At 50.9% G+C, this 23,972-nt stretch overlaps 1 long non-coding RNA gene across 1 annotated transcript in view; it reads right to left on the bottom strand.

The window, feature by feature from the left end:
- LOC122203863 overlaps positions 1-23,972 on the bottom strand; it is a 119,886-nt gene that overhangs the window by 91,271 nt on the left and 4,643 nt on the right. The window contains exon 2 of the long non-coding RNA XR_006195369.1: positions 22,726-22,913. This is a non-coding gene — a long non-coding RNA (uncharacterized LOC122203863). The remainder of the gene's footprint in view (positions 1-22,725; positions 22,914-23,972) is intronic.

Here is a 23,972-nt window from a genome sequence, read left to right as displayed (position 1 = left end):
CTGTGGATTTCTTTCAACCGTAAGCAATAATAAGAATACTGTTGGGGCGCCTGGGTGGCTCAGTCAGTTGGGCGTCTGACTTCGACTCAGGTCACGATCTCACGGTCCGTGAGTTCGAGCCCCGCGTCGGGCTCTGTGCTGACGGCTCAGAGCCTGGAGCCTGTTTCAGATTCTGTGTCTCCCTCTCTCTCTGACCTTCCCCCGTTCATGCTCTGTCTCTCTCTGTCTCAAAAATGAATAAACGTCAAAAAAAAAATTTTTTTTAAAAGAATACTGTCATAATTCGTACTCGCTGCAAGTTTCACGCCTCAGCACTTTTCATATACCGTCCCTTTACTCCTCACCACCCCAAGAAGGTACATTATCAACCCATTTTACAGATGGGAAAAATGATGTTCAACGAGAGCAAGCTTTGAAGTGGCAGAGTGATGGTTCAGCCCAAGCCGTGTGTGAGTTGGTAATAGTCGTAACGATGAAAGCAGTCATTATCGCCACTGAGAAAGACATAGACGAACTGGAAAGAGGGCACCTTTCTGCCCTATATCCTCCACCAAGATGAAAGAATAAAAACACAGCCCTGAGTAAATAGCCACCCTCATCTGGGGACAAACTGAACGCCAGGCACTGAGCTAAGGGCTTTTCACGCTTCATTTCTATGGGTCCTCGTGAGAACCCAGAGAAGCTGATTCTCATTGTCCCCGGGGAGGTGCAGGAGGCTCCAAGAGGTGAAGACACCCACCCCAGGTCACACAGCTGATCACGGAGACCCGGGCTGGAACCCAAATGTTTAGCTGCAAAGCTCACATCCCCACTGGTCTGATCTCTACCACACTGTCCGTCCTTGGAGGCAGTCCCCCAAACTGTGTCCCATTCATAATGACAGCCGACATTTATTGAGCGCCTCCTATGGGCCGGGCTCCAATACAGGTATCCCATCTCGTTTGAACCTCCCGACAACCCAGCTAGTCTTACCCCCGTTGGGGGAATGGGGAAACTGAGGCACAGAGCGACAAGGCAACTTGCCCAGGCACGTCACACCTAAGTGGTGAGGGCAGGACGGGGATCTAGGCAGTCTGGCTCCTGGCCACCCTCGAACCTCTGTGCTACCAACCCCCGATCACCCCCTACCAGAGTCACTGCTAAGGCTTTTCTAAACTCTCGCTCTCGTAGATGAGATGTAGCGGAAAGAGCCAGGTTCTAGCCCCGCCCCGCCCCACCAGGCTAAGCACTGACCCTCCGGGACCACAGGCCCTCCCGCCATTAAATGGACGTCACAATGACATCAGGGCTTTGCAACCGGCTTCTCCACCCCCCAGAATCTAGAGAGGGAGGGGGAGGCCTCCACTCCATCCAGGAGGGTCAGATCCGTTCCTGGGTCAATGTGAGACACCAAGAGAGACTTGGTGCAGAGCAGCGGAAAGATGGGCATGCGGCTCACCCAGGGGGTGGTGAGGAGGGGGACATGTGGTGGCATCACGACAGAGGGACCAGAGGGTCCTGCGGGCAGAGCCAACAGACTGCAAACCAGACCTCTGCCTGGTGCTGCGGGTCAGCTCACCGCGTCCTCGGGCCCTCACCCAGCCAGCCCCCCTTCCCTGCCCACCGTCCCATTTCACAGATGATAAAACTGAGCCCCAGAGAAGACACACGGCTTTTCACCCTCATCCTTCCCCTGCCTCTACTGAAGCTAGGTTCGCAGGGTACCAGCCAGGTTCTCGGAGCGTGCGGGAGACCGGGGGGGGGGGGGGGGGGGGGGGGTCCCTTCTGCATCCAGAGGCTCTTGAGAATATTCTCAGATGCAGAGAGATCCAAACAGGATTGCCAGCAAATCAGGGTGCCGTTTAACGTTCACGTGTCACAAGTTCACACACAGAAGACAGCTGGAGAGCCACAAGGCAATGCCAGCGTGGTATTCACGAGGTCATTACAGGACTTCTGAGAAGTAAAAGGACGTTCCAGCGTAGCTGTAGACGAGGGATGCCTTTTAAGCACAGGACAGAAGTTTAGAGTCACGTGACAGGTGTCCCCTCCTTTCAGTGCGGTGGGGAACGTTTCCGGGTGTGGATAGGTTTCGGGGGTCACCTCGAGCAGCCCCACCTGCAGGCTTCACGGACGGGACGCTTCGATGAAATAGCCCCTCGGGCATCTACTCTAAGTCATGCCCGACCGGGCAGGTAGAGAGCTTCTGGGCTCCCAGAGCATCCAGTCTACTGGAGAGCCTCCTGGGTACCACGCAGCAGAGACAACCCAGGGCGGTACCGTCGAAGAACCATACTGGGCAAGCGCAGAGGACGGAGACTGGCGAAGCAAGGAGGAGGTGACTCCTGGCCCAGAAAGGCCCCTCCCCTGCCCCCCCCGCCCCCAACAAGCCAGGGGTCTCGGGGAAGCTCGTTCTGTTCCCCTGATGGGCCGCGAGCTCTTGGCTTCCCGCAGCTTGACGTGCCCACCATCTGACGTCATGACAAGTCACAGCACCCAGGGGACAGGCCCTTGGGGAGGCCAACCCAGACAGTGCCGCAGCCCCATGACTCAGCGACCACCTTGCCAAGACACAGACTTCCTCCCCGGGAACCGAGACCCCCGTGTGCCCCAACGCACCCCACGTCAACAGAGTCAGAACATATTAGAGCGAAGTTTTTGCACCCCAGAGCCTCTTGTTCGGGCAAAGCCAACTAATTCAGATTTAACCTCCCTCTTAATAGGCCGCGTTGCTGAGCTTTCTAATTAATGCCACATGTTTCCCTCAGCTGTCATCCTGAATAAATGTTTACAAAGCTATTAACGTACTGTATTTGTAAACCGGGACCGCTCGGCTTTGGGGAGTCATGTGGTATGCATTTTCTCCTCCAAGATGGAAAAGGCTTAGCAATAATAAATACATTGTTTTGCAGGGATGGGAGCAAGGCGTTGGCTGAAAAAAAAAAAAAAAGAATTTATTGCGACCTTCCTGAGACAGCGTGGCTGTGCAGACGTGAGGAATCGGAGCTTTCCCGAATTCCGAAGAGCTGCGAGGGCCGGATTTGGTCCAGGTGGGGAGTAGAGAACTCCAGGGACAGAAAAAAAAAAACAAAACAAACAAAAAAAAAAAACACACCGGTTTCCGATCCAGAGAACCAGGCTCTGGTTCCAGCCCCTCCTCTCACCAGCTTCGCGGTATCCGGGCAGGTCACGTTTGTCCTCGGGAACTCGGTTTTTCCATCTGGAAAATGGGCTGGTCCTAAAGGTGAAGTCCCACCGTCTCAGCATGAGACCCCAGACTCGGCTTCCTCTTCCCTCTCTGTTTCTTTCTGTCGTTAGTGATCACTCGTGCCGCGCGTACATAGCCATGCTAAGTCACTGCCCCTTTGCCCAAAGGGGTGCTCTCTCAGTCTGGCTCAGTCTATGCCAGGTTCTCTTCCAGGAGCACCCCTTCACCTCAGTTCCCTTTTTACCTGGCCGATGTGTGCGCCTGGTTCATGCCTCCACCTATGTGCCTCCCTTTCCCTTGGAAGCCTTCCTTGAACTCTCGGTTCTAGATCACAGTTCCCTCCCAAATGCCCCCACCCCACCTTGAGCATCTTCGGTCTTTGGGTCGTTCTGTCATGGCTCACTTATGGGTCCAGCCACTAGAGCGTAAGCTCCGAAGGAACAGGGGCGATGTCCATTTCATTCGACACTCTATCCCCAGTGCCTCGCGCTTTCCACCAGTGTTGCTGAGCGAACGTCACCCGAAAGGTGACCGGGGAAAGTCACCAGCACGAAGGCTAAGGCAGGGGTGGTTGAGGCACTCACCAACTGCACGGATTTGGACTCAGTCACATCCCATCTTGCTGTGCTCTCGCCATTTCTATCAGTATTCATAGTAACGGGCTCAGAGAGACTAAGCGACTTTCCCAAGATCACGCAGCTAGCCTGGGACAAGAGCTGGGATTTGAATCTAAGACCTTTAGTCTCTGAAAGCCCAGACTTTTGGGGCACCTGGGTGGCTCTGTCCGTTGAGCGTCTGACTTCGGCTCAGATCATGATCTCATAGTTCATGAGTTCGAGCCCCCTGCCGGGCTCTGTGCTGACAGCTTGGAGTCTGGATCCTGCTTCAGATTCTGTGTCTCCCTCTCTCTCTCTCCCTGCCACCCCTCCCCCAACTCGCACTCTCTCTCTCAAAAATAACTATTTAAAAAAATGTTTTAAATAAGAAAAGAATAAAATCAAAGCCCAGACTTTTAACCCACCAATGCCCCAGCAGTGCCACCGGCCGCAGGACCGCCGCCCCCGCTCCTGGCACCTCTGAGCACCCACCCAGCCGCCCAAGGCTGACACCTCGCTCAAACACATCAACCCGGAATCAAGGATGCAGCCCTGGCAGTCCTGTCTCCTCTCTCTTTCAAAGCCAGATCCCACCAGGAAGCCAGAATTATAGCTGCTGCTTCCCTACCAGCCCCTTTAGAAAAAAATCCCAGGCAAGCAATCTGATTGGCCAAACACGAATCACGGGGCTGGCGCCTCGACCAATCACCGTGGCCAGGGACAGAATGCTGGGACTGGCTGCTCCTGCCAGAGTCCCGTATCTGGAGCTGGGGAGAAGCGGTTTCCCTAAAGGACCTGCCTGGAAATGTTTCTGGAAGAGGGGGTGCTGAGCCGAGAGGAACACCTGTGGTTCACAACACGGGTCCTGCGCTCGTGCGGGGGTCCAGCGCCTTGTTCTGGGGTTCTTCGTGCGATGGAGAAGAAGGACGAGTCAACACACAGCTACAATTCAGTACACAGCTATTCCCACAGGAGAAAGAGGAAAACAAATTAGTTTCCGAGGGAACTTTGCAGAGCGCTGTTTGCGTGCAGGGGAGAAGGAGAGCAAAGGGAGGGTGGTCTAGGGAGCAGCAACAGACACAGCTGTGACTGGCTTGGCTCGCCGCTGTGTCACCAGTGCCCAAGACAGTGCCTGGCACACAGCAGGTGCTCAATAAATGCTTGTTGGAGGCAGGCGTTAGTGAATGAGAGCAAAGCATCGTGGCTCGGGGTATGCAGGCGGCCCTGCTTCTTTGTGGGACGCAAGAGTCAGACCAGCACGAATTCAAATCTCGATGGGAGCACCTGACAGGTTGCGTAATTTGGGAAGTCACTCGGTCCATCGGAACCTCGGTTTCAGAGGCGCCTGGGGGGCTCGGTTAGCTAAGCACCAGACTTCAACTCAGGTCATGATCTCACGGTTCACGGGTTCGAGCCCCGCGTCAGGCTCTGCACTGACAGCTCAGAGCCTGGAGCCTGCTTCACATTCTGGGTCTCCCTCTCTCTCTGCCCCTTCCTCTCTCTCTCTCTCAAAAAAAATGAATAAACGTTTAAAAAAAAAAAAAGAACCTCCGTTTCAGCCTCTAGAAGGGGAAATAACATACCTACCTCCTTCTGTGGAGAATGGAACTAAGTTCCCCAAAGCACCCAGGGTGGTGCCGGGTGCCATGACTGGCCCGTCCATCTGTATAAAAATGTCCCACTCCCTTCCCATCGGGCTATATGAGCTTAATCTTCATTAAACAGCACTTTCGCATACTCCCCCGTTTCGGCTCCAGTCTCGGAGAGCAAGAAAAAAGAGAATCAGGCCCAAGATTCCTGTTAAGAGCTAGGATCCGTTACAACAAAGCACGATTTTCCTACGGACTCTCCATGGTGAATTGGAAACGGCTTTCACTGATTTCCCTCCAAACGGCAGAAACGATTGTGGCCGACCTCGTGTCTCTTCCGAGGGAGAGCTGGCCCTGCCAGGGGTATTTTGGTGCTCTGGGCTTGGCTGTCTCTAGCTTAAAAGGAGTGTGAAATACCAATCCTGTTGAAATAGCAACACTTCTAAAATTGCTGCCGATGTCCCACAGCTCAAAACCCAAAGAACGTTCCGGGTCCCCTGACGCTTTGCTCTAAGCGATACACACGCCCAGTATTTTGATCCCCGAAGCCAGGAGCCCGAGTTTTTCCCAGATATTGGCAGGCACCTAAAGGTAACAAGGCAACAGCCGGGCCAGAAAGGATGTCGAAACTATTTTGAGGGCTCTAGAAATCCACTAAAATTTTTTCCTTTTTTTTTTTTTTTTTCCCAATTTTCTTGTTTATTATCCGTTCCTCTGGCTCCTCCGTCCCACCCCCTTCCACGACACCGAGAGGAAAATATTTATCCCCGCACGTGAGCATTGGCCACACAGAGAACAAACACATCCCTCCGAGCTCCACTTTGGAGAACATCCCTCTTACGTTTTTCCTGGTCCCTCGAGGAAACAGGTCTCCCAGCCCTACTGGGCTCAGGATTCCTGCCGGGCTAGAGGCTTAACAGGTGTCCTGGCCGCATAAAGACCCCACACTTGGCCACCAGGCTTTTGATTCCCGGGTGCCCCTCAAATGTTGCCGGGGTCGGGGGGAGAGGGCGGGGCAGATGCCCAACGTCCTTTGCTCCAGGAACCTGAGCTGAGCTAGACAATCAGTCCCACTGGAAACAGCGCTTCCCAAACCCGGACCGGGGCTGGCCTCGTGGGCGTGCAGTGGCCGTGCACTCAAAAGGGCCCAGCGCTGGCTTGAAGGCCCTGCCCATGGTCTTGAAATTCCAAGTGATTGGTGGACGAGAGGGCCCGCGTTTTCATTTTGCACGTTCCACGTTCCATTTTTGCACTGGGCCCACCAATTCTGTGGCCGATCCTGCCGGAGGCACGTGCCTCTCACTCCGCGGGAGATGATTTTTAGGTGCCACACAGGCAAAGCTTTCGTTAAGGTAAGTAGTCACGTGCCCCTTTCGATATGTGTAGGGACAAGCGTGGAATTAAGGCAACAGTCCCCTGGTTTTGAGGCCACTGTGACTTAGGAGGGGGTTCAGTTTGTTTATGGAAAAAAGTGAGCCCATTGAAAGAAAAAAAATAGGAGGCGAATTAACTGCCAGATGTTACTCGAACGCGGCAAAAGAATAAAAGGGAGAGAAACCAATGAAAAAGTCAAATGTGAGAACTGCCAACGTAGAGAAACCCCCAAGTTTTCTCGCCACCACCACTGAACTCCAGATCCAAAAATACTGCCCTCCCCAACCAGCCACAGTGCCTTGGAGTGCTTTCGCCACTGATTTTCAGAAGGGACTCTGACTCGCGGTATGCCTTTGGGCAAGTGCTTTCGTCCACAGAGTCTCAGTTTGTCCATCTATAAAATGGGTCGACTCTTTCATCCTCGGAATCTTGGATTCTCCTGCGGAAAACCAATGGTTTGGAAATGCCCGTCGTCACACTGACTACCTCTGAACCACTGGAGGAGGTCACAAAAAATGCTTATCCCCAGACCCCAGCCTTAGAGATTCAGATTGAGTAGGTCCCGGGTAGAACCTGGAGATATTTTTACCATCTTCTTCAGTGATTCTGATCAGCCATCAGTTCTGAGGATCACTGCATCGAAGTATTAAAAAATCACTCATTGGGGCACCTGGGTGGCTCAGTCGGTTAAGCGTCCGACTTCGGCTCAGGTCATGATTTCACGGTTCATGGGCTCGAGCCCCACGTCGGGCTCTGTGCCGACGGCTCAGAGCCTGGAGCCTGCTTCGGATTCTGTGTCTCCCTCTCTCTCTGCCCCTCCCCTGCTCACTCTCTCTCTCTCTCTCTCAAAATAATAAACACTAAAAAATAAAAAATTTTTAAAAATGCTATTCATTAAAAAAAAAATCACTCATTAATCATCCAGCAAACACTTTCCAAGTATCCCCCCCTGGGTCTTGCCCAGTGCAGAGTAACTGGGAATTATACAATCTCCGCCGTCCAAGATCCTGCAATTTCTGGCTGCGGGAAGAACTTGAACTTGAGATAGAATCAACTTCCTGTGTGCCAACTACTACTCAGAGATCTATACGTATATTAACTGTCACAGTGGATTTTCAAAACAACGGCCACAGCATACTGCCGGGCCCATATGCCCTTCCAGAACTTTGCCACTCGCCCCCCGCCCCAACCAACCGATGAAGTCTTTCTGCTCCCCTCAAAACTGGCTGGAATTGTGTGACTGCCTTGATGAACAGAAAGCAGCAGAAGGGACCTTCTGTGACCTCCAGGGGAGCTCATAAAAGGCAATGAATGTGTCTTCCACCGGGCTTTCTCTCTGTGCATGCCCATCGTGGGGACCTGGCCCTCAACTTGTCAGGAAGCCAGGTCGCCACACGGAGAAGACCCACGTGGGTGTTCTGGCCACCCGACCCAACAGAGGCCTCACCAATCAGCAGACATAAGGGGGGGCAAGCCCCCAAATGATGACAGCCCCCAGCCTCTCAGCAGGGTGACGACTGCAGTGGTCCCCAAGTGGAGCCCACGGGGTGTCCCCAGTGAGCTCTACCTGACGTCACACTGATGAGCAAAACAAATCTGACTCACCGTTTCAACCCACTAAGATGCAGGCCTGTTTGTTATGCAGCAGCAAACGACAAGAGCCCAAGGACGTCCTACAACCCACCAGGAAATATGCAACTTTTCCCCTTTGTACCTATGGGAACACTAAGCCACTTGTCCCCCCTCACACAGCTAACCATTCTGCAGCCGGAATTGGAACCAACGTCTGTCCAACCTCAGAATCCACGTTCTTTGCGGACGGGATGGTCAGCAGGTCAAGGCGAAGGGTGTGGGTTGAGATGGGAAAGAATGGAACACAGTGGAAGAGACAGGCCAAGGGATGAGCTTCAGGCGCGCCGAAATTAACAGGCAGATTCGCCATGGAAATTAAGATCCTTCAAGGCCAAACTCTCTACCTGGGTCAGCTAGGGGTGCTCCCCGCCCTACAATTACCAGAAGGGAACCCACTGCTCAGCACTCCAGAGCCAGGTCTGCGTGGCTGCGAAGTATCTCATCTCTTCCTTCCCACCTCTTCCTCCAACCCGGAAGGGGTCCTGTCTTTGAAACCCTGATGCCCCCTCCTCTCCTCTGCTCCCAGATTTTCTCCTCCAAACACACAGAGCCTGAATCACACAGGGGAGTCGCCGAGGAAGCAGACACGAGGGCAGAACCCTTTGCCGCCCATGACTTTCCATGTCCGTCTCCCTCTTGCCTGAACGACGGGGCCCTTCGACAGGTTAGGGACTGAGAAAAATCGAGTTTTTAATCTTCCGGGCCATGTCGTTCTCTGGTTTTCTCTTTTTCCGGCGTCCCCTGCACCACCCTAGGGGGAGGTTTTGTGAAGATAATCATGATTTATTAGATGCCAGGCGCGGAGTTAAGTGCCTGATATACACGATGCTGTCTACTCCACGTCAAAGTGGGGCATCGTGGGGACTCTGAGCTCTGGCGCATAAACCAGGGCCACACCAGACACGCAGAAGCTGACTTTATCGACCACCTGCTGTTCTGCCAATAATAATAATTCATTGTGGTGATTCCTTAGCGCACAACCCTGTAACATGACGCCGCCTCCTTTTAGGTCCCGTGACATCCCTAATTCCAGATGAAGAAACTCAGACACTAAACCGCTTTTGCCCGAGGTCACGCGACTTACAAATGGCAGAGTCAGGACTCACATTCAGGACTCCGCTCCTCTGGACGCCTCCCTGGTAAGCGGCATCGCTCCTCGCCAGCCCCCATGTGCGCCTGGGTGCCCCCTGCCCCACCCCTCTCCGGCTTCCCCTCCCATCTCCTCCTTCCAGGCAGTCGCTCTCTGCCCTTGCGACCCACGAGGACCAGAGCCTGATTCGAAGCCCTTTGCACGTCTTCGACCAACAGCCTCCTAATGCTATTACAGCTGATGGCTTTTCATTCCCGATGCCAAACCTGATTTGGAGTTCACGAGGCTGAGGGTTTCAATCCAGGCCCTGTGGACAGGCTCGGGGAGCCCTAAGTGACTGTAGCTTGCAGACAATCTAATTGTTATTGACATTTGTGTCTGATTGTTCATCAAGGAGGAGCTGTCTCGTAGGCCGAATCATTCTATTACTCGGCCCCCTGTCGGCCTCCCCACTAACGACAAGACATGTACGCACCATCCGTGGGAGGCCAATCAATTGCAATATCCCTCTACATCTTTCCGAGTCGCTTTTGTGGGCTTGGGTCTGGGCGTGGCGGGGGCAGGGGGAAGCAACGGGGAGCTGAAGGAGCGGAAGAGAATTTTTGTGCGTTGATTCTGAAATGGAAGCATCCCCCCACACAGAAAAGAACAGATTGTATTACAAAAGGTATCTATCTATCGATCTATCGATTGAGCTATCATCGAGCTATCATCGATCTATCTAAGATATCTATCATCGATCTATCTACCTACTTACCTACCTGTTAAAACTATAACCCAAAAAGAAATACAAAATTTCCCCCCTCTTAACATATGGGAAAACTTAAGACTTAGCAAGGTAAAGCCACTTGTCCCACATCACATAGATAATCAATTCATCTATCTATCTATCTATCTATCTATCTATCTCTATAATTAGGTAGATGATAGATAGATAGATAGATAGATAGATAGACATCTTAGATGATGGATAGATAGTAGATAGATAGATAGATAGACATCTTAGACGATAGATAGGTAGATATCTTAGATGATAGACAGATACCTTAGATGATAGATAGATAGATAGATAGATAGATAGATAGACATCTTAGATGATAGATACATAGATAGATATCTTAGATGATAGATAGATAGATAGATAGATAGATAGATAGATAGATAGATAATTATATCTGTATCTAAATATCCCCTACCACTTGGAAGGGTTATTATTAAGAAGTATGTCACTTATCAGTTCATTCTGCTCGGTTGAAGCCCAGCGTCCAAGGATAATGTCTAACGTCACCTTGAATGACACTGTGTCCGGTTAAGCAACCTTGATCATAATCAATCCAGTAAGCTATGACTTGCCCTGCCCCGCCCCCTCCCACAGCCAAAGCAGCTCCCTCCCAGGTAATAAATCTCTCCCTCATTTTATCGGATTCTATTTTTCTAGAACCTCCCACTTGCCAGTCTGCCCTCTGGAGTGTTATCTTGAGAAAGCCGAAACCACCAGCCCCCGCCAAGCGTTGACCACGTCTGACTTCTAATGTTTTCACAATTTTTCCTTGAGTCCAAGAATGTGTGAGAGCCTCCCAGTGTCTGCCAGACGAAGCTCACTTTTCAAGGAGTGGCACCAGGTTTGCACTGAACCATCCACACGTCCTTGGACTCCACACAATGACCCGGTCTGGCACACCGGCTGGTCATTATGGGGATAGAACAGTGACCCTGGCCTTCTCCCTAACAGCACTGAGCTAACTTACAGACACCGGTGCTGTTCTTGGCTTGCAAAGAAAATAAAAATGGGCACAGTAAAAAAGCAATGAGGCCGACACACTCCCAGAATGACAAAAGGTAAAAGGACCGATGATACCCGGTGTTGGTGAAGGTGTCGGATGACCAGAAGACTCACATCTTGATGATGGACGTCACAGGCTGAGTTGTGTCGTCGTCCCCCCACCCCCACCCCGCCACCTGCCAAGCAAAGGTTGAAGTTCTAACTCCCAGCAATCTGAATGTGACTGAATTTGGTGACAGGCTCTTTAAGGAGGTGGATGAAGGGCGCCTGGGTGGCTCAGTCAATTGAGCGTCTGACTCTTGGTTTTGGTTCAGGTCCTGATCTCGCAGTTGGTTCCTGAGTTCAAGCCCCACGTCGGCGATTCTCGCTCTCCCTCTCCCTCTGCCCCTGCCCGCTCTCGCTCTCTTGTTCTCTCTCTCAAAATAAATAAATAAACTTATAATATATATATTCTAAAGAGGTGGTTGAGTTGAAATGAGGTCACGGGAGGTGGGCTATAATGACTGGTGTCCTCATAAGAAGAGGAGGTTTGGACACAGACACCCGCAGAGGGAAGATCATGTAAAACCCCAAGGAGAAGACAGTCATCTACAAACCAGGGAGGGAGGCCCCGGGAGAAATCAACCCTGCCAACACCTTGATCTCGGACTTGGACTTGTAGCCTCCAGGGCTGTGAGACAACGCACTTTGGTTGTCGAAGCCCCCCGCCCGTGGTACTTTGTTAAGGCAGCCCCAGCCAATAATCCAAGGTGGGGAGGCAAAACGCTACAAACCGCTTTAAAAACAGTTTGACAGGGGCACCTGGGTGACTCAGTCAGTGAAGCATCCGACTTCGGCTTGGGTCACGATCTCACGGTCCGTGAGTTCGAGCCCCGCGTCTGGGCTGACGGCCCAGAGCCTGGAGCCTGCTTCCGATTCTGTGTCTCCCTCTCTCTCTCTGCCCCTCCCCCGTTCATGCTCTGTCTCTCTCTGTCTCAAAAATAAATAAACCTTAAAAAAATAATAAAAATAAATAAATAAATAAAAAGTTTGCCATTTATTATGAAGTTAGCCATATACTAACGATGAAACCCAAACTCCATTGCTGGGTATTCATTCGCCCGAGGGAAACTCAAACGTGTTGCCACAAAGACCTAAAAATGAATATTAATATGTCCATCGTAACTCTTTACTATCACCTACACTATTGAAATGACCCAAACGCCCATCAGCTGATGGCTGAATAAACAGACCGCGGTGTATCCGTGGGGTGGAATACGACACAGCAATAAAAAGGAACCAACCCCTGTCACATACAGAAACATGGAGAAATCTCAAAGGCATTCATTCTATTAAGTGAAAGAAGCCAGACACCAAAGACTCCGTGATATAATTTCCATTTCTACGACATCCTGGAAATGCTAAGTCTAAACAAACAGAAAATAAATCAGTGGTTCCCAGAGGCTGGAGGTGGGGGAAGGGAACCAATTAGAAAGGGACACAAGGGGGGGTGCCTGGGCGGCTCAGTCGGTTAAGCGTCTCCCTTTGGCTCAGGTCGTGATCTCATGGTTCGTGAGTTCGAGCCCCACAGCGGGCTCTCTACTGTATACACAGAGCCCACTTCAGATCCTCTGTCGCCCCCCTCTCTCTGCCCCTCCCCTGCTTGTGCGCGCGCTCTCTCTCTCTCTCCCCCTCAAAAATAAATAAATAAAAACTTTAAAGAAAGGGACACAAGGAAACACTTCTGGGTGATGAAAATGTTCTGTCTCTTGGTTGTGGCGATGGATACGTATCAAATTCATCAAACTTTATCCTAAGAAGGGTAAATTTTCTTGTATATGAATTATATTCCAATAAGTTTCCCTCTAAAAGAAATAACAGTAAGCCATCGTTCTTGGCTAAGGGGCAATTGGTTTTTCAATTAACAATATCCAGGGAGGGGAATGTGGCTGATGGCCGCTGAGGAGGGCACCTGTTGGGATGAGCACTGGGTGTCGTATGGAAACCAATTTGGCAATAATTTACATTTAAAAAATAATAATAATAATAATAATAATAATATCCAATATTGGTGAAAGTGCAGGGAGACCATTACTGCTGGGTGTGTTAAAATGCGGTATATCTTTCTGGAAAGCAAATCGGCACTTTTCTATCAAAATCTAAACTCTACATCCTTTTTTTTTAATGTTTATTTTTGAGAGAGAAAGAGAGAGAGACAGAGTGCAAGCTGGGGAGGGACAGAGAGACAGGAAGACAGAATCGGAAGCAGGCTCCAGGCTCTGAGCTGTCAGCACAGAGCCCGACGCGGGGCTCGAACCCACAAACTGTGAGATCGTGACCTGAGCCACCCAAGTGCCCCTATTCGTCTTGTGTGACCCAGCATCTCCACCTCTAGGACTCCATCCTGCAAAACTGCTTGCATATTTACAAGTATGCCCCCCACCATGTTGCTTATCATGGCCAACGATAAGCTACCATCCATGGGAAAAAAAATCCATCACAAAATCAAGGAGCTCAAAGACAGACACCAGGCTGCTGGTGTCACTGTTTTCAGGGAGGTCCTGAGGGGTGGGAACTAAAAAGGAGAGCTCTGGACATTTTACTCAATATTCTTCTGTATCATATAAATCTTTCACATGAAGAATGAATGCATACGTTGCGTCATTTTTTCAACCCCGAGCCCAGAACTCCCGTTTCAGTAAAGAATAAAATGCTTCTTGTTCCACCACCCTCTTGAAGCGTAGCCCCCTCCCTGCTCTCTCGTCTTGGACATTTGCACTTCCTGTCCCAAGAAAATTCATTAGTTGAGACGGGTATCATCCATTCACTGATGTTAGCAAACGTGAAACAAGTAAGTTGTCGGTTGTTTTGTTTTTAAGAAAAATACTAGGTTCTATTAGTACACGATGTTACCAAAATAAAGGCAGCAATACGGAGGGTCCTAAAGTCAAACAAACTGGCTGGCCTCACTCAGGCGCAGACCCAATGATCAAGAGCCTCTTTGGCTTAGCGAAGGCTTCCTCCAAGTCGGCCTGATGGCGGGAACAAAATTTAGGGTGCGAAGGGGAGGGAGAAAGCACGGAGCATTCACGTCGTGGCGGAGGGATTAGAAACACTTAGGGAAAGGGCATGGACTGATGTTACATCCTGGTTCCCCTGACCTCACGGGGTAAATATAAAACAAATCAACTTCAACCACAGTGAAAAATACCAAGTTCCCGTGGAACGCCACTAGGATCCGGGACTTTGACTTTGCAAATACCTGGTGTGCTTGCGACCCTTGGCCTCCGCGGCCACCCCAGGAGCGTGTGCAGCCGGGGGCTGACCAAGTCCCCCTGGGCTCCCTCCACGTCCCCATTCCCAGAGCTGGGCAGTTGGACATTCCCATCACTGGTGAACTCCTCAACCTTGGCGAAACCAAAGATCTGCCTGAGCTCCCTGAGTCCTCGGCACAAGTTCTTGACTGACGATCCTTCCCTGGGTCCCTTTCTCCTCCCCCATGAGAGAATCACATCTCGCCTTGGGGAGGTCCCTTGAATTTTGCCAGGTGAAGGTTCTAGAACTGAGGATCTCATGGTATTTTTCCCCAGGATCGGAGCTAGAGGAGGAAAACTGAATGATGGGGGAAATACTACTCACTATGAAAGTCCCTTACAAAGAACCATCGGGCATCTTAGTGTCTGTGCCAAACCCTGTGATTATTTTCTCACTGTATTTGGGGCTGGGTGGGGGGAGGGTTCCATCAAATCAGGAGCCAGCAAAAATTTCCCCACAAAGGGTCAGAGAGTAAATGTTTCAGGTTTTGTGGGCCCTATGGTCTCTGTCACAGCTCCTCAGCTCAATCGTTATAATGCAAAAGCGGCCAGAAATAATACACAAATGAATGGACGTGACCGCGTTCCAATAAAACTTTATTAGCGATGCTAACATTTGAGTTTCATATGCATTTCACGCGGGCCAAAATGCTAACCTCCCTTTGCTTTCGTTTTGTTTTTTACTGTCAACCACTGAAAAGGGCAAAAACCATTCTTCGTTCTAGAACCTTACCAAAAACAGGTGTCGGACTGGATTTGGCTGCTGGTAACCAGTTTGCTAACCTCTGCAGTTAAATCATCTTGTCCTTGAGGGGTTTTGTTACAAACATATTTCTATTTGGAAACCTCCCTCTTACGATATACGACGCCTTGGCAGGTAGACAGATGTATAGCGATAGGTAGAAAATTGGTGGTGTCAGGGGCGGGGGGGAGGGGGGGCGGTTAAGCAAAAGAAATGGCTGTTGTCCATTTGGGATATTACAGTGAAAGCCCCCTGAGGGCTGTGCGCCTGATGCCTGGCTCTTAGTACGGGCTAGTAGGTTTCTGTCTCCTAAGTGAACAACTAAAGGTCGAAGGAAAGGGAACTTGATTCCCATCCCAAAAACATTAGCAACACTTCTTTCTCCAAGCTATGAGTGTTCTAGAAGAAAGGTAGAGGACAGGTGTCAAAAACTGGGAGGCTTAAGCAGGATTAAGAAAAAGAAGGAGCCTTGCTGGTAGTCTGTCGGATAGAGGTTCATTGCAACATCGGAGCTCAAATGCAGTGTCAGGCCAAGATGAAAGTCTGGAAAAATTATCACAGAAGGAAGGACATGTTTAGATTTGTCTTACCAAAAGAAGTCCAGGTGGAGGGGAGAGAAAGGGAAAGAAATCAAAGGAAATAAGGTCCCAAATTATATTCGTTGGGTATTGAAGCCCAACTACAAGCGGCTTAAATCCTTCAGATTTCACCTTTTCTCGCATAAAGAATCCCTGAAGGGGGTGATCAGGAATGATATGGCAATTCCAGCAAGCTCTCAGGGAGGCAGAGGTAAGCTCCTTCTATCTTTCTCCACCATAACTGAGTGACCTCATGGTTTAAGGTAGCTGCCGGAGGTCCAGCCATCACATCAGTATTCCACACTGTGGTACAGAAATTAGTCAGGAGAGGACAAAAAAGGTGCATTCGCAGCTGAGTCCCTTGTGTGAATCCGTTTTCCCAAGGCATCATGCACATTTCCACTTACCTACCAACGGTCAAAACTTAGTCATACGAACATAATGAGCGACAAGGCAAGTTCAGAAACAGAGCTTTTTAACCGGTGCGTGGCCATTACCATGAGATCGGGGTCTATTTCTATGGAAATAGGAGAGAAAGGATTTTGTTGTTTTTTTTTTTAATTTTTTTTTTTTAACGTTTATTTATTTTTGAGACAGAGAGAGACAGAGCATGAACGGGGGAGGGTCAGAGAGAGAGGGAGACACAGAATCTGAAACAGGCTCCAGGCTCTGAGCCGTCAGCACAGAGCCCGACGCGGGGCTGGAACTCACATACCGCGAGATCGTGACCTGGCTGAAGTCGGACGCTTAACCGACTGAGCCACCCAGGCGCCCCTAAGAGAGAGGATTTTGTAAAGGCAACTAGCCACATCTTCCTTAGCAATTCAGGGTAGTTTTGGTAATTCATTGATAAATCATGTGTAATAAAGCGTTCTAAAATACACAGGGCCACTGGAGCACAGACACTGGGAGACCTAACCCAGAGGTTGACAAACTTCGCCTTCAAAGGGCCGGATAATACATTTTTGAAGCTTTGCACGGTCTCTGTCTCGGCTACTCAACTCTGGCTACTGTATCACAAAAACAGCTACAGGGAACACATACTCGAAGGGCAGAGTTGTGTTTTAATAAACCTTTACTTGCAAAAGCAGACGGTGGACAGGATTCGGCACACGGGTCATGGTTTGCTGCCCCCGGACATAAGCACGCGTGAGAGGTGAGTTAGATGCCGCCGGAGGGATGCTTTTATTAACAGGACGCGTGAAGGACGATCAGAAGTTCATCCTGGAGAAAGGAGTGGGCTAGCATAGTGTGCCAGACAAGGGTACATCATTGCAAAGATGGGGTTACGAGACAGAGTCAAGCGTGTTCAGAGAATTTGAAGGAATCCAGATAGGATGGAGTGAAACCAGCACGGAGACAGGCAGGAGGCGGAAGTCAGGGGCTCCTTAGGGGTCTGTACTTGGTCATCGGGGCAACCTAGAGTGACCAGGCGTTTTTAATAAGGAAGGGACATGATTACAGGTGCATATTTTAAGTTCATCCTGGCCGTTGGGCAGGGTGATAGTATCGGATAGGTCAAGAGTAGAGGTCAGGGGCACCGGGGTGGCTCAACGGGTTGAGCGTCCGACCTTGGCCCCGGTCACGATCTCGCGGTCCGTGAGTTCGAGCCCCACGTCAGGCTCTGTGCCGACAGCTCAGAGCCTGAAGCCTGCTGCGGATTCTGTGTCTCCCCCTCTCTCTCTGCCCCTCCCCCGCTCGCACTTTCTCTCTCTCGAAAATAAATGAATATTAAAAAAAGAGAGAGAGAGAGAGAGAAAGAGTAGAGGTGAGACATTCATCGGATTCTTTCCTAGAATCCCTCAAAGAATTCAAAAAACAGTTTACTTACGTTTACTGGTTTATCCCAAAGGACACACCCCGGGAACAGCTAAGTAGAAGAGACACCTTAGGGGAAGGTTTGGGGTGGGGATGGGGGTCCGTGGAGCTTCCACGCTGTTTCTGGGCTGCCACCGTCCCCAGCATCCTGATGTGTTCCCCAATCCAGAAGCTTTCAGAACCCTATTGTTGAGGGATTTTTATGGAGGATTCATCACAAAGGCAGCATGGATTAACCCGCCGGCCATGAGCGATTAACTCAATCTCTAGCCCCTCTTCCCTCCCCAGAGGTCGGAGGGGGGCTGAACTTCCCGACCCTAAAATCATACCTCGGTCTTTCTGGTGACCATCCCCCATTCTAGAAGCTTCCCCAGCCACCCGCCATCTCACCAGAAAGACAATCACCATATGGGAAACTCCAAGGGTTTTAGGAGCTGTGTGCCAAGCACCAGGGACAAAGACCAAATATTTATTTTTTTGGGATACCAGAGTTGGCAAAACACAGACAACCGAGGACATCTCATTAACTTTTGTCGGGAGGGCAAATCGGTACAACCACCTTGGAAACTGGAAGTTTCTACTAAAGCTGCCTGTACTCCTACCCCGGGAGCCAACACTTGCAAGACGCACGTGGTCACCAAAAGACAATCCATCATCCATAGGCGCCCTGTATGCAGTCGCCAAAAATGGGAAATAATCCAAAACGCCCAGCCATGGGGAGACGGATAAATAGCGTTGTCCTGCAACCATGTCGTAAAAGACAGCCCGGAGCAGGACAGGTCCACAGCCGCGGGCTGTAACATAGCCGGATTTCACAAACGCAGGCCGAAGGAAGGAAGCCAGACACGAGAGAGCGCAATCCGTTCTGCCATGAGGCAGATGCGCTCCTATCTCGAGATCACTGCCCTGTGCAAAGTTGCTCCATGAGACCCCCAGGGCTTCGGGAGACAACGGGGTCGGGGGACGACACGCGAACATTCTGTCGGTGACACGTTAAAAAAAAAAAAAGGCAAAACTAATGAAAAGGGTAGCGTGGTCGTACGTGCACTGAGCAGGGACCCACAGGAATATTGCAATACAGGGGGCACTCGAGAAGAGTCTCGCGCTTTGCCCATGGAAGCAGCGGGAGAAGGGCTGCAGCCGTGAGGTCTGGCGCAGGGGCGGAGGAGGGGGGTGTCTGAGATGAGAAAGTCGGAACGCCAGGTGCGGACGGGTAGGGGGCAGATGCTGGAGACCCACCATACGGTTCAACTGGCTGCTGTCGTCTACAGCAAAACCACGGGCAAGCCGATGCAAAATTTGCCTTACGACGTCCCCGTCATTCCCGGATGGATCAGTCACGGAACACACTCGCATCTTCAGACTCCGCGCTGTGGCCAAACGGCCTCTACACTCTGGAGGATTCCATGGTAAAGAAGTTTCAGAACCACATGGAGCCCTGTCTGGGTGTAAGAAGTCAGGTTGCCCTTGGGTGGGGGAAGGTGATGGCCGACAGGGGCAACCAGGGTGCCCCCAGGGGGCTGGGAATGTCGCGTTTCTGGGGGCACGGCTCACAGGCTGGTTTTCTTTGGTGGAAACGTGGAAATTACCATCAGGGCGTTTTGCTCTGCGTGCGTCAAACTGCAAGCAGGCGTTTACTGGGAATGAATTAACGCAATGATAAAAACAGCATCTAAAAGAAAACAGAGCAACAGCAAAGAAAATCATCAGGAAGTCGCTTTTGCCTTCTAGATGCAAAGAGAAGGCTGGCCTCGACCGGGTGTCAGCAGAACGGACAGAAGAACTACCTAGAATCTTGAGTGCCGTGGCTGCATGGACAGGAGGGAAAAAGGGAAGGGAGAGAGTCCAGGGTAACTTCCCAGCTCCTCTCTGGGGCGTGGGATTGGACAGACGGCAAGAAGGGAGGCTCCCATTTCAGAAGAACTCCTCTGTCCAGTTTCCCCGCAACTCTGGACAGAATCGGCCAACTGGGGACCGAGTTCGTTACCTTGCTAGCAAACATCCAGACCCTTCTTTCACTGGGTCGGTGGGGTCTGTCTCCCTTCTTGAAACAGAAGGATGAAAGGATGATGAGCCAATGTGTTCTTACCGTCGGACCTTCATGATTTCACTGAGCAAGGGCGACAGTAAGAGCACCCGGGCTTTACTGGGACCTCGGGGTGGGGCCTCCAGAACAGAAGGAAATGTTCCTAACTATGCCGAAATTCCAGGCAAAACGACATCCATCTATATTTCCTTCTCCGCCTTCAAAAGGCCATCGGCCACCCCTTACCCACCCCCACAGAGGAAGTAAGTTGGCCGGTAATGTTTTTAAGTCAGAGGCTTACTGGGGGGCGGGGCGCCTGGGTGGCTCAGTCGGTTGAGCGTCCGACTTCGGCTCAGGTCATGATCTCCCAGTCCGTGGGTTCAAGCCCCGCGTCGGGCTCTGTGCCGACAGCTCAGAGCCTGGAACTTACTTCGGATTCTGTGTCTCCCTCTCTCTCTGCCCCTCCCCTGCTTGTACTCTGTCTCTCTGTCAAAAATAAACATTAAAAAAAAAACAACTTCTTTTTAAGTCCGAGTCTTAACAGAGGAAGCCAGGAAACGCAAACTCAGTCCATTTCATGGTTTGTGATGGCTTCCTGCTCCATGGTTTTGAGTTTAGAAAGAGCTCTTCTTTTTTCAATTAATTTTTAATACCATCTGCTGTCTTCCCCCCCCCCCCCCCCCATGGAGAAAACCTGTGAAGATCTCAGGTCAGCCTCTCACAGTTGTCCTCTTTATGGGAAGAATCAACGAATTTGTAGTTAACGTGCCATGGGCATCCAAATTCACTCTCATCTGGGGCACTTTGAATCTGAGTAACCAAATCGCAAACCCCTCGAGGCCCCGGGCTTATCTTCTTTATCTCTTGTAAAGGGCTGAACAGACTGTAGGTATTCAACAAGTAATAAATAACGCTGTATTATATATCAATAGCATGTGCAGTCTGGTCGGGAAAAGCCGATTCTGATAAAATCACGGCCCGAGCATCACCCGAGCCTTGGATTTCATCCAAATGTGACCTCGTGGGAAGATTTTTTTGAAAGCCAAGAGGAGGCATGTGTGTGTTTCCTCCATCCATATTGGTGCCATCCATTCAGGGTAAGAAAATATAAGAGTTTCCAGTCACAGCAGAAGGATCTTTTGTCTTCCTACAGATTGCCCACGACTCCCCAGGTTTGACAATTAATGGACCTTCAGTTAATATCTATTGAGTGAGGGGGCGCCTGGGTGGCCCAGTCGGTTAAGCGTCCGACTTCGGCTCAGGTCACGATCTCACGGTTCGTGGGTTCGAGCCCCGCGTCGGGCTCTGTGCTGACAGCTCGGAGCCTGGAGCCCGCTTCGGATTCTGTGTCCCCTTCTCTCTCTCTCTCTCTCTCTCTCTCTCTCTCTCTCTCAAAAATAAATAAGCTTAAAAAAAAATCTATTGAGTAAGAACAATTACCAGAGTTAACGAAGCACTCACTCTGTGTTAAGCCCTATGACAATTCTTTATTTACCTGGGATATCTCATTCGACTATCCTATCCGGTAAGTTCTACTACTCGTCCTACTTTACAGATGGGAAAACAGAGGCTCAGAGAAGTGTAGTTTAATCACTTGCTCAAAATCACGCAGCTGGGGAGTGGGAGAGCGGGATTTAACTCTGGCTCAGAAATTAAATCTCCACTGTACAACTACCTAGAAATCAAACGCCTCATCAATTGACTATGCTGACCTTTGTGCCTAAATTTAGGCCAAAAAAAAAAAAAAAAGGAAGAAGTTCGATTCAGACTCAAGGCAGACATAAATAAATAAAAACCTTACCAACTGATTCTTGAGTGGTCAAGCCTCAGAGAACCTGGTGGACGCTGCGTATATATCTCTGTTGATTTGCCCTGAACATAACCAGTTCCTTAATGTCCCAGAAACTCGGAATTGAATAGAAAATTTCAGAGACTATTCAGTCCAGCTTCTTACCCAATAGAAAACTCCCTTCCAGGAAATCACGCAGCCTCTGCTTACATGCCTCCGGGGACGGGAGGCTCACTACTGCAAGTACCTGGAGTGGTTCGAAGGGGCGGGTTGCCCCTTCCTCCCCTTTTGGAACTAAGAAGAAAAAAACAGGAGGCCTCGTCCCTGGTGCTTCACAAGAAATACAGATGTGTCTGCGCAAGTCAACACTGTGATGTCTGCCCTAAAGAGATGAAATGATACCGGAACTCACGGAGGTTCCCTGCCAAGCCAGTCTCCGAGGGCTACTCCCAGCCCCATAATGCCCCGAATCTACCAGAGCAGAGGATTGCCGCGTGCCGTGGGGTGTTCTGGGAGGCAGAACCTCCAGCGTGCTAAGAAAATACCCCGGCGGCTCCATAAATACTAGCCGCCTGCTGTTGAAACACACAATTGCTTTTCGGCTTTGGTGAAGGAATTCTGTGGTCGGAACCAGCCCCAAGAGAGCTCGGGGCTCCGTTCCGCCAGGACTTCGTTCCAGGCCTTCCAGCCTTCTACCCACCTCAAGCCCAATGCCCGGATCACTGCACCCCAAGAGCACACGACCACGAGGGGCTGAGCCAACGCTCCAACACAACACAAGCGTGTGGTGGCCACGCCCGTGCCTTCCCACGGCGGCGCCCCGACGGAATCCAGGACAGAAAATGAGAGGTCTGTGCCTGCACGCATGCAACCATCACCCCTGCAGCGAGAGGCACAGAGCGGGTCCCACCCAGCATCTTCTCCCCAGCCGTTTGGAGCCGAGTAATTTTTTCCAAGACCCCGATCCTGAAGGGTCTATCCTTCCTGCAGGCAAATAACTAAGGCGACTCCCCAAAGGAGCATTCCGTACCGGGCCCCCCCCCCTTGCACCTGGAAAAGATGTGCCTTTTGCAAAAGGGTGGCCCTGACCCGGGCACCTGCCCAGGTCTCTCGAATGCTAGCTCAGGGACTGAGCCGACAGCCCTGATCCTTGGCGAGTTCTGTGAACGCCCGGCAGAGCCACTCACGAGCCCCGAAAAAATGTGCTTGTTACTTATCTATAACACACCTCTCCTCACTCGGATGTGAGATTCCTGCTTCCAGAGGCCGCGTCGCTGTCACTGTCATTTCCCCACGCCCGGGACAGCGCCTGGCTCTCGGGTGCCAGATAGATACTTGAATGAAGGGACGAAGGCACAAGCCAGCCTCACTTTAGTGACCCGCACAACTAAGATTCCGGTCTCCACTAGGTGCTTGCTGTAAAGATTAAATAGAGAAGCCTGTGTGTGCTAAAGCATTTAGTATGGGGCCTGGTGTATCATTTGGCAAATGATGCAGTTGGCAAATAGGTGCTGTTTAAAATGGGGGCGCCTGGGTGGCTCAGTCGGTTGAGCGTCCGACTTCGGCTCCGGTCATGATCTCGCGGTTCGTGAGTTCGAGCCCCGCCTCGGGCCCTGGGCTGACAGCTCGGAGCCTGGAACCTGCCTCAGATTCTGTCTCCCTCTCTCTGTGCCCCTCCCCTGCTTGCACCCACTCTCTGTCTCTCTCAAAATAAATAAACTTAAAACCGACCAAAAAAAAAAATTGTAAAGAGAGTAGATCTCCAATGTTACCACCACACATCCGAAAGGTCGTTAGATGAGGGGATGAAGTGCTAACTGCCTTCTTGTGGGCATCGTTTGGCCACACATACATGCACCGAATCATCACACGGTACACCTTCCGTGTGTACACGTGCTACGTCAACAAGATCTCAGTAAAGCTTGAAAAACAACGATAAGATACAGTGCAAGGAAACCAGCGACACCCAGCGCACAGACCCACACGCAGGGACAGACGATCGGACAGACACAGACAGAGAGACACAGACGCACGGACGCGCACGCACAGAGACACGCGGGCCGCAGTGGATTCCATGGCAACAGTGGCCGTGTTCCCTTCCACGCGGCCCAAAGCCTCCCCTCAGGACCCCAGCGCCTCCCCCATTGCCCCCCCACCCCCCCAATCCCTATGTGCCGAGAAGAGCCAGCCGTGCAGCGCGATTGGCCGAGCCCCCTTCAGTGGTTTTACTTTTCCGAGTGTGGTTTTGAGGCAACATGGGAAGTAATAAGAGGAAATAATTCTGTTCATTGTTGAACAACCAGAGGATACCGTGGCAATGTGTATAACAGATGTGTGTGCAGGGAGAGGGTGTCTATACGTGCTTGTGTGCTCGGGGCTGTCTCCAAAGATGGGGAATTCGAATCGGCGTTTGTATTTTTTTTTTTTTTTAAAGGCAAGGAAGCAGAGGAGAGCTTGAACCCACACCAGGGGCGT

This window comes from Panthera leo, chromosome D3 (genome assembly GCF_018350215.1).
Source record: "Panthera leo isolate Ple1 chromosome D3, P.leo_Ple1_pat1.1, whole genome shotgun sequence".
Lineage (NCBI taxonomy): Eukaryota > Metazoa > Chordata > Mammalia > Carnivora > Felidae > Panthera > Panthera leo.
The sequence above is the reverse complement of the archived record's forward strand: the minus strand, read 5'-3'. Positions and strand labels throughout refer to the sequence as shown.